General features: G+C 39.5%; 1 long non-coding RNA gene across 1 annotated transcript; it reads right to left on the reverse strand.

The window, feature by feature from the left end:
- Window positions 1-7,620: 7,620 nt before the first annotated feature.
- Window positions 7,621-9,256, reverse strand: LOC110903529. Its single transcript, XR_002572023.2, has 3 exons — window positions 9,207-9,256; window positions 8,004-8,092; window positions 7,621-7,631 (listed from the first exon to the last, which is right to left on the reverse strand). It is a non-coding gene; the product is annotated as an uncharacterized LOC110903529 (long non-coding RNA).
- Window positions 9,257-10,471: the final 1,215 nt, after the last annotated feature.

Here is a 10,471-nt window from a genome sequence, read left to right on the forward strand (position 1 = left end):
TAGAGTGCTCTAGCAATGGCAGCCGCACCAGGAATGATATCGATCCTGAATTCCACTTGCCTATCTGGTGGCAACCCAGGTAGATCTTCGGGGAAAACTTCTGGATACTCCGAAATGACAGGAATGTCTTCTATCTTTGGTTTGGGCTCTTCTATAATCACCTGTGCCATGTAGATGACACAGCCCCTTTTTAAACACCTTGAAGCCTTAAGCATAGTTACGTTCTCGGGCAATCCATACTGCGTATCTCCTCGAATGGTAAGCGATTCACCACTCGGAGTCTTTAGCACTATATGTTTTCTGTTGCAGACGATCTGGACCTGGTTGTGGGATAACCAGTCCATGCCCAGAACGATGTCGAAACCAGCCAGTTTGAAGGGAAGTAGAGATAGAGGAAAAGAGTGGTTCTTAATGGATATCTCACATCCATTTAGTATAGTGGAGACGGTTTCTACTGTGCCATCTGCTAGCTCTACTTCGTATTTCACATTTAGGGTTTTGATAGGCATATTCAGCAATTTGCAAAATTTTTGGTCTACGAAGGACTTATCAGCGCCTGAATCGGAAAGTACTCTTGCAAAGATATTATTTACGAGAAAAGTACATGTGATTACGTTGTCGTCTTGCAAAGCTTCCTTCACATCCATCTTGAAGACTCTAGCGTTATTCTTTTTGGTTTCTTCTGTCTTCTTGGCGAATTTGGGGCAGTTGCTTTTAATGTGCCCCTTCTCACTGCAGTTATAGCAGGTTGCATCCTTTATTTTCTTGCAGTCCACAATCTTGTGGTCCTTGGACTTGCACAGTCCACAAGTATACGACCTCGACTGAGACTGTGAGTTTGACCCGAGCCTACACTTACCAAAGTGATGCTTCTGGCAGTTTTTGCACTTGGGCTTCTCTCCAGATTGTTGCCCATCTTTCTTCGACTTTGTCCCTCTCTTGCCATCACCGTTCCCACGGTGTTTCTTACCCGACCTTCGTGAGGTATCGTCCTCACGCTTCCTCTTCTCGGCCTCTTTGTTCCTCAGCGATCTCAGTCGGACCCCGTCCATTGTGAGGGACAAAGAGAGGTCAGTTACAGACCTGAAGGTCGTTGGCCGAGAGGCCTTCACACTTGCCTTTATTGCGGGTTCTAACCCCCCGATAAAACGAGCGATTCTCCTTGGCTCCGGGGTTACCAGATATGGAACCAACCGAGACATCGTGTTGAAGCTCGTTAAGTAGGCTTGGCCGTCCAGGTTTGTCATCACTAATGATACAAAATCGGACTCTATCTTTTCCACCTCATGTTGATGGCAGTAATTTTCTTTGATGAGAGAAATGAATTCCTCCCATGTCATGCTGTAAATCACAGTCTTTCCCGAGGCATGAACCAACGCCCTCCACCAAGCCAGGGCCTCGCCCTTAAACGATTACGACACAAACTTTACCACATCCCTTTCCACACAGCCACTGATGTCCACTACGGTGTCCATCTCATCCAGCCACGTCATACAATCGACAGCACCTTTCTCCCCCGTGAAGTCTCGGGGTTTACCAGACACAAAGTACTTGTAGGTGCAGCCCCTGGCACGAGATGCATCAGTATACTCCCTTTCGCGACGAACACTGTTTTCAATGGACGAGTGATTATCGTCGTCCTTTTTGGGCTTGGAGAGTGGTTTGGATAATGGTTTGCTGTGGGATTTTGAGTGTGTCTTTGGCTTGGAGAGTGGTTTAGATACGGTTCTGCTCCGAGATTCAGTATATTGTCGATCTAGAGCTGCTTGAACAGCGTTGTCAACAATTGCTTTTAATTGAGCGCCCGTTAAATGTACTTGGGCGTTATCATAATCATCTTCACTCGTATGGCTATTTTCTCCATTGGGATCCGCCATTGTAACTTGAATCTGTTACAGAAGATAACGAAAATTTTATTTAGGAGTTTATTATTGAATTGTCTTTTATGACAATTCATTAACCATGGTAACAGAGACCATATCTGGTTAATTTGTTACTCAATTTTTTTATTTAGGATTTGAATATACTTATCCTAATTACAATTAATATTGCTAGTGGCATAAAAGCCTAGTCACGAGGACATTATTATAATATTAGCCGAGATTACAGAGAATCAAGGTATGAGGGTTTGAACCGTAGTTCTTTTACCCTTTCTGACAGGGAGTCATAGACCACCACCATCTTTTGTCTTATTACGACAGTGATTATGGCCCATAGGCGCTACATCTCTAACGGATGTTTAATATGGTTGGCCCATAGGCACTACATCGCTAATGGATGTTTAACAAGTGATCACCTTTATTGGTGATTTAACCCATGATTTACGAATCATTAATTTGGGCTTTGGAATCCTTTTAGAGGACTCTTGCATAAGAATGGCGCGTGCAATTTTAACGAATCACATCTGCCATGAATGTTAACATGTTTACAGAGGTTAACAGGGAATCTGAATCTTTTAATTAGGTCTTACCATCTTGGCCGGATCTTAAAAGACACCTGGCTAGGTTTCACTCTTAAGATTCTTTATTTAGGCAGATCAGATTAAAAAGAATGATTTTGATTTATTTCATATACAGAAAAAAAATGAAACTCATAACATAACATTCCATAACTCCAAATACGATTACACGCTGCCCTAAACGGGACTTTTAAACAAGTACATACCTATATAGAGGTTAATAAAGAGACAAGTCCACGCAGGGACTAATACAAGATAGATGTCCGCACAGGGACTAAAAGATAAGTCCACGTAGGGACTGAAATATGATAAATGTCCACGCAGGGACTTATTTAAAATAGACATTACATTAGAACATATATAAGGACTAATGGTCACGTTTCTTCTTCTTGCCTTTCAACAGGTTTGCTAGGCCCTTAAGGAATCCCCTGTTGTTCTTTCGTTCTTCCTCGAAATCCCGTTCCACACGAGTTAAGCGGTGGAGGATTTCTTCTTGTTCGGCGGAGAAAAACGTGGTTGTGGCACCGGTTGCGGAACTGGAGGTCTAGGAGGTGTTGGATACCCATGAGCTGAGTAGTCCGGTATTCCCATGTTTCCAAAAGCTCCGTCGGGATAACGGGCATTATACCTAGCCGCTACCACATATGGGTCACGTTCATAGTTGTAATTGTAATGTGCGTGCGACGACGGTTCGAACGGGTTGTATGCCGTTGGACCCGTGTATGCAGGTATTGGGTGGTCATACCCAAATGGTGGCGAAGATGGTGCAACTGGTGCGGAGTTCGCCTCCTGTACTGGACTTGAAGGTCCTTCTTCTTGTAGTGGCGGGTAGTGGCTACTACTAGAGTGTCGAGGGGTGCTGAAGTGGAATTCCCCTCCTCGGGTGGACATACAAGCACCCGATCTTCTACGCCTCGGCGGATCAGGCATTACTGGTTGAACCGGTGGCGGAGGTGGTGGCGTAACTGCCATGAAGCGCGGATCCTCGGAGGGATATTGCTGTTGTTGCTGTGGTGTCTGATGAGATGGCGTGAAGTACCACTCATGTTGGTTGAACAACGCCTGGAAGCTATCTGGGCCCTGATAAGGTGTGCCATGGAAAGAAGATCCATCTGAGATCTCGATAGGATGTGTGGGCGTACCATGAGCAGGTTCGATTGGATCAGTGTCCTCATCCATATGGTCTTCTGAGAAGTGATCCTATGGTCCTAACGGGACAAAGCCTGCAGGTTCCTAAATGTAATCTGCTGGGTTAAACTGGCTTCTGAAGTAAGGAGTGGGATCGTCAAAAGCACGGTGCGATACCGAACGCTGTAGAGGTATGTAGGAGGGTTGAGGGTTATTGGGATCATTTTCGGAATCTGGTCCGAACGAGTGACGGTACGATGGCGTCGAGCTGTGCGAGGTAGAATGTCTCGCAGGTTCGAACAGGTTTCTCCGTCTTTGGGGTTCTTCACTCCTTGTGCTGGAAGGAGCTCGCGTATTCGAAGGTCCAGCTTCGTGATCATTGTGAGTAATGTCCGTTCCTCTGCCTCTCCTTCCTCTTCCTCTTCCTCGGAATATTACAGGTGCCATATTTCCTGCTTTTAAAACTTTTAAATAATAATAATAATAATAAAAAGATAATTTGGAATAACAATTCGAATTTGTCCTATGTTCTTGTCTAGACTCAAGTATGTGCAATTGTGTCACTGAGATTAAACACATTGGGATAGTGTTTAATTCACTCAATGTTGGCTCTGATACCAACCTGTCACACCCCAATTTCCACGTGTCTCACCGGTGGGCCCGGTGGGGGATTATCGTGACGTAGTTGGCAACATTATAGTCAAACCACAAATATATGAATGCACAGCGGAAGCATAAAGATAAATATAATTCAACCACTGATTGTAATATCGAATGTATCACAAATAGTTGAAATGGTATCCACAGGAGGATCAAAATAATAAAAGTATTGTTCAACAGACAAGGCATCAAAGCTTGCGAGACTCTTTAAGACGCTAAGGAGCTAAAGCCAGCCGATTTCGTTTAGTACCTGTAGTTAATCTTTTTGGGAAAATACGTCAGTTTACACTGGTAAATACATTCAACCGACACTTTTGTAAAATGTTTGTTAAAATTTATTTGAATGCACAAGGCACAAACTTTTTTATAACTTGGGATAATCTATAATTAAATCTTGTAAAGAATTACATGTTTGCTATGCGTTCGGTCGTCCGGGTCGTGCCGGGTTAAAGTTTAATAGACACACCACATAGCGTAAAACCGAGGTGGGTAAACCAACGGTTACGTCTTTAATTAATATAGACATAATGCCGGGTGTACGCCTACACCCGGATGTCGAGGTCGTGGCCATTTCGTAAAATGATGCCAAGGATATCCGGGACATGGTCATTAAGCCCCAAAAGGCGTTAAGCCAACAAAACAAGTTTTTAAACGGGTCACATAGATAATACCCAACTACAAATGAGTTGGGGTCAATTGCCCGACCAAGCGGTATTTTAGATACCGTAACCCAAGCCCGTAATACAGAAAATGAGTTAAAAGTATTTACCTTTGCAAGTACAGTCCTTAATTGATTAAATCACAGATATCTTTTACTGGGCTCCTATTCTGGAACGAAGGTTTTAAAATAACCTATTAGAATCCTAACGGGTCTTTATATTATCCGTGGCCTAGACCGGTCAGTTTCAAAGGATAGATACGGTTTAATCGCGTGAAAGGCGAAAACCGGGAATGGAATGTGATTCTGACCCAACAAGTTTGAAGGCTTGTTTTATATGGGTTTAATATTCACACTCTGGATTTTGGGGTCAAAATAATATGGTTTGACCCGTATCGGCTTATTTATGTAAACTAGTTACATAAGCCGAACCGTGCGCGCGAAAGGCGCAACGGGTAACCGTAAGAGTCCTACACTTGTTTCCTAAGTCAATATGCCTTAAAGAGGTTGTGGTATCAGTAGGATACCTTCCGTGATGCCCGTAACGAGTTTAAATTGATATTATGGCCCGTAGGGGTATTTCGGTCTTTTTAAAGATTATTAAAGAGGTTTTAGAGTTCTACAGGGAATCTGAGCTTCCTGATCGGTTTATAAAGTCTAAAATACTTTATTTATTATTTAAAATCAGTAGCAATTGGAATCGGGTCAAAAGACCTTGTAGAACTCAAGTTTTGGCCGAAAAGGGCATATTCGGTATTTACCGAACTGTAGCCATAACCGCAGGTTATGAGCAGGTTAAAATTAATTAAAAATCCTTAAAAATCCCAAAATATTATTTTACAATAGTGAGTAAAAGGTTTGGTGTCGAAATCTTGGTTTAGGTAGGCGTTATGCTAATCGCGCCGTTTATTACAAAAGTTTCCTTTAATTGCGCTATTTAGCATAACTCCTATTCTAGACCTCGGATTGGCGTGAAACTTTAGGGACATGCTTAGAATTTAGTAAGCAAGGTTATGGTCCCTTCATGTGTCCGAAATACTCGTTTTATTTTGAAAAGGGCGTTACGGTCAACTTTTAAGCAATTAACGGTAGTGCGTAAAAGACTCGGACAAACAACGAACCGGTCACAGAGGGTGATACCATCACGTGACCTGGTCCTAAGAGAGTCCTAAGGCATATCTACATTGCACTAAAACGGGTCAGAACTGAAGTCAAAGCAAAAGTCAAACTTTTGCGACATTCGGCTCCGAACCAGGTCAATATAGCAAATGGCCGGATCAAACAAGCTTAGACGTGTTAATACACTTATTATCATGTTTTATGAGTGTTCAAACTACATTACAGATTATATGTAAAATTGCAAAATAGTTTTCCGTTGACTTTTTCTAAGCATGTTTGACTCGTTATTTGAACTAGCTAGAGTGGTAATCAGAGGGAACCCTTTCAGGGGTTTATTACCCACATAGATACCAACTTGTAGCTACTTTCAATTCAAGATATGACTGAGCCATTGTAGACTAATCTCGAAGTCAAACCGTAATTACGACGGTTTGATTTCTATCTAAATAACTAAGCTAAAATCAATTTAGAAAGGACTTGAATACTTACTGAAGTCTTAAGCTTGATAGAGAACACTTGAGAGGAATGTTGAGCTCTAAAAATGATCAATGAAGGCAGAACAAGGTGTGAGGAACATGGTTGTGCAATGAGGCCTTTATATAGCACTCTTATGGCCTTAGATTATTGACAAACATGTCTACCCATGCTCCTTGATCAACAACATGTGTCCTCTAGTGCTAGGGAGTGATTAGGGGTCGCCCATACCTCTGGGAAACCCATACATTAATGTTTTACCGCTTTAAACAGCCAACATCCAACTTTCTATCGCTGGGCATCGCTTACGGACCGTATGGCTTGGGCCTTGCGGTCCGTAAGCCTGTGGCGGAGACAAGCTAAATCTTTCACCCCCTTACGGTCCGTAAGGTAGGAACTTTGCGATCCATAAGGGTTGTTTTTAAATCTTTTTAAATCTTTTGTAATGATTAACGAAATCTTCGGTAATTAATAACCTGACCTTTCGGGTTTGAAGGGGTAACTTTGCGATTTGGCCCTCGGTTAATTACAATTAAGGGCCTCGTGCCTTTTACCCGTACTGTTAAGCCCCAGGTTAGTTTAATTATTATCCGAAAAGCCTTAACTTTCATTGTTGACGCTTTTAACCCCTCTCGTACGAATTTGATCATAACTTTCTCGTTTTAAAACGGAACTTCGCGGAATTTATATAGTACATTCTAGTGAGCGTATTTTACTGTTACAAAGCCTCGGGTTCGTCAAAGGGTCACTCAGAGGTATAATTAAACATGTTGACACAGTTAACCCCTGCAGCTTGTAATCTCTCACTTTCTTCCGCGTTTCGTTTCCGTACGATCCATGATTTATTCGTTTGAAGGTACGAGCAACGTTTAGAGTTACTATACAGTATATTTACCCTTTGTTGGCATTTATAACCCTCGAATTTACATACTTTCATGGTTTGTCAACTTTAGTCCTTTATTTCATATCTAATGCCACGTGTAAACTAATGACACGTGTTAACACATTATTGGACACAAAATTTCGAGGTGTTACATATGCGTACCGGGTTCGTATCAACATATTGACCCATTTTAATACCTTGACTCAATAATCATTAATTCATAGCATCACTAATTCATAAGCCGATTTATCCTGTGTGCATAAAACTCCACAAACACTTATTAGTCGTTAATTGTCAAATGGTATCAACATTACCATTTGACCCGTTTGGTCTAAACGACCAAACATTTTGCGCTTATATTTGACTAGATCACCATTTTACCCTTTTTATTCATCTAAGCTTACTTAGAAAGTAGCCATTCAAAAACTCATTTTTTTATTTATGTCATCCCATGACCAAATTACCATTTCACCCATTTTTACCATTAAACATGGTTTTTCGTCTTTTGATACGTTCCGATCCGTATCTTTTCATGTCAAAATCATATTTTGAATATAACCTTGTCGTATTTATAATCTATAAATAAATACATATCTTACGATAAAGGTGTAAGCTTTACTCACCTCGCATCCAAACTATGCCTTACTTTTCCTTATTGATTTGTTTGACCCGCTTCGTCCTCAAGCTTCCACCTAACTCGTTTAGCGTCAAACTAACATCATCATTCACAAGGTGGTTAGATTAGTCATTAACTAATACAACTATTCCACCTTACGTATTTTCTATGTCGAAATCATTATTCGACTTCGTCATTGGTTAATTTTAACTTTCTACCAGTTAACTACCTCTAATCATATGATACGTGAAATTAACTAAAATCTACATTATGATTAGATTCCTTATTATCACGTATCACCCCTAATTAAATCAATTAGGAAATTACGCGTTTCATTCATAGTTTCAACATATGAACATTGTGGGCATAATTTATAACATCAACAATCAAGTTTCGTATCACTGAAAATAGGCTGTATTTGTTGACCTGTTTAACCTGTTTACAAGTCTTCAAAAATTATGATTTTTTATGTGGTGTACCACTCGGAGGGTTAGACCTTTTATTAAAATTTCAAGATCTAACTCTTTACCAAAAATTCGTAAAAATTCATTAACTAAGCTGCAATCAGACTCGTCACTTCTGACTGCAGCTTACGGAAAAATTCATTTAAAATTCCTCATTTATCCAATTGACGAAATTCCAATTGGCGATTTTTTTAATCACTTAAAAATTTCTACAGTACAAACTTGAGATCGTAACTCAATTTCTAAATTTAGTTATGACATTCGTAATGGGCTGCAAATTCTGCCAGAAAACGCAGCTTGAACCTTTGATACGGAAAAATTTATATAACGCTCAATTTTCGTCGAAAAAATGCGATTCTAGTGAGGTTTTAAAGATATTTCCTGGAATTACATTTTAGAGTCAAGAAACACATGATTTTATCGGGTTTTGTCCAGGTTACAGCCAATACAAATCGGCTGTAAATTCTGATCAAGAATCGTTTGAATTCAGCTTTCAATTTAAGCATGTTCTTGACATCATAACACTATTTTTTTTGCAATCAAAACCCTAAAAACATCTCATACATGAATTTAGTATCAACAAAAACTTGAGCTAAGCATGATTTCAACATATACTTGTCTAGGGTTTACTCCTAGACATTACTATGTTCCTATTTTATCCATATAACAAACAGGCAACCATCAATTTCGAATTTTCTAAGATCACCCAGAAATTCAACAAGAGATTTCTCATGAAATTCACATACCTTATGACTCCTTTTTCAGTGGAGATCACTATTTCGTGCTCGGATTTCGTTTTGAAACAAAATTTGGCCTTCAATTTGGACAATTTGCATGAACTAGGGTTTGGTGGGGGATGTTTGGTCCCCCCCCCCCTGCGTTCTTGATCGAACCTAACACAAGTTTGGTGTTTTAAATTTTGTTTTAAGAATAATAGTTTCAAACTTAACACCTTTGGTCCCCAACTATTATTAGGTTCTTATTTTAGGTGCTTTTACCTTCTAACATATTACTACAAGGCTTCTTTATAACTAGGTTATTTTTATTCCTAGTTATTTTAATGGGTTCGGGAAATTATAACCCGTTCTATTTTAAGTCCTGTTAACTCGGGCCTTATATATATATACTTTGTTTCCTCCACAGCCTTTATTCCTTTTTATTTAATATTAGGTTTCTTTATTTAATCCCTAATATTTACCGGGTTAACTTCACCACTAACGGCAATTTACCCGTTCATAAATATTAACGTGGTTTGATTACCAAACTCGTTTTCAGGGTGTTACACGAGGCGTATAGGGTTACATCAAATTCAGTGTCTGACTGATGTCAGTTCTGGTTTGACTGCTCCTATATGCCTCGTATAGGCCTATACTAGGCGTATAGGACCCCTCGTATATGGCTCATATATGACCCATGCCTCATATATGCCACGTACAGGCCTATATGGGGCGTATATAAGTTTTTTTTTTTTAACAAACATTTTATACAATATTAATCGTTTTAGGCCTATACGTATTATTATAATTAATATGAGTTTTTTTATAATTAATATTAGAGTTATTATAATTAATATGAGGTTTTTATAATTAATATTGGTGTTATTGACATTAATATGAGTTTTTTATATTTAATATTAGTGTTATTATAATTAGTATGAGTTTTTCATAATTAATATTAGTATTATTGATACTAATATGAGTTTTTTTATAATTAATATGAGTGTTATTATTGATATTAATACAAGCCTATACTAAACATAGAAGAGAGGCAAAAAAAAACCAATTTACTCTCAGTCTAAGCCTAACTCGGGGGTAAAATGGTCTTTTTCGTCTATACGCCCCATATAGACCTATACGAGGCATATAAGACAAAATATGACATAATCAGAGATTCTCTTGAAATTGAAAAAGGTTATACGCGACGTACAGACCTATACGAGGCGTATACGAGGGTGTCTAAATAGGGACTAGGGTGTGTGAATATGTAGACCATACATTAAATGCACACCACC

The sequence above is a fragment of the Helianthus annuus genome, chromosome 13, assembly GCF_002127325.2.
Source record: "Helianthus annuus cultivar XRQ/B chromosome 13, HanXRQr2.0-SUNRISE, whole genome shotgun sequence".
Lineage (NCBI taxonomy): Eukaryota > Viridiplantae > Streptophyta > Magnoliopsida > Asterales > Asteraceae > Helianthus > Helianthus annuus.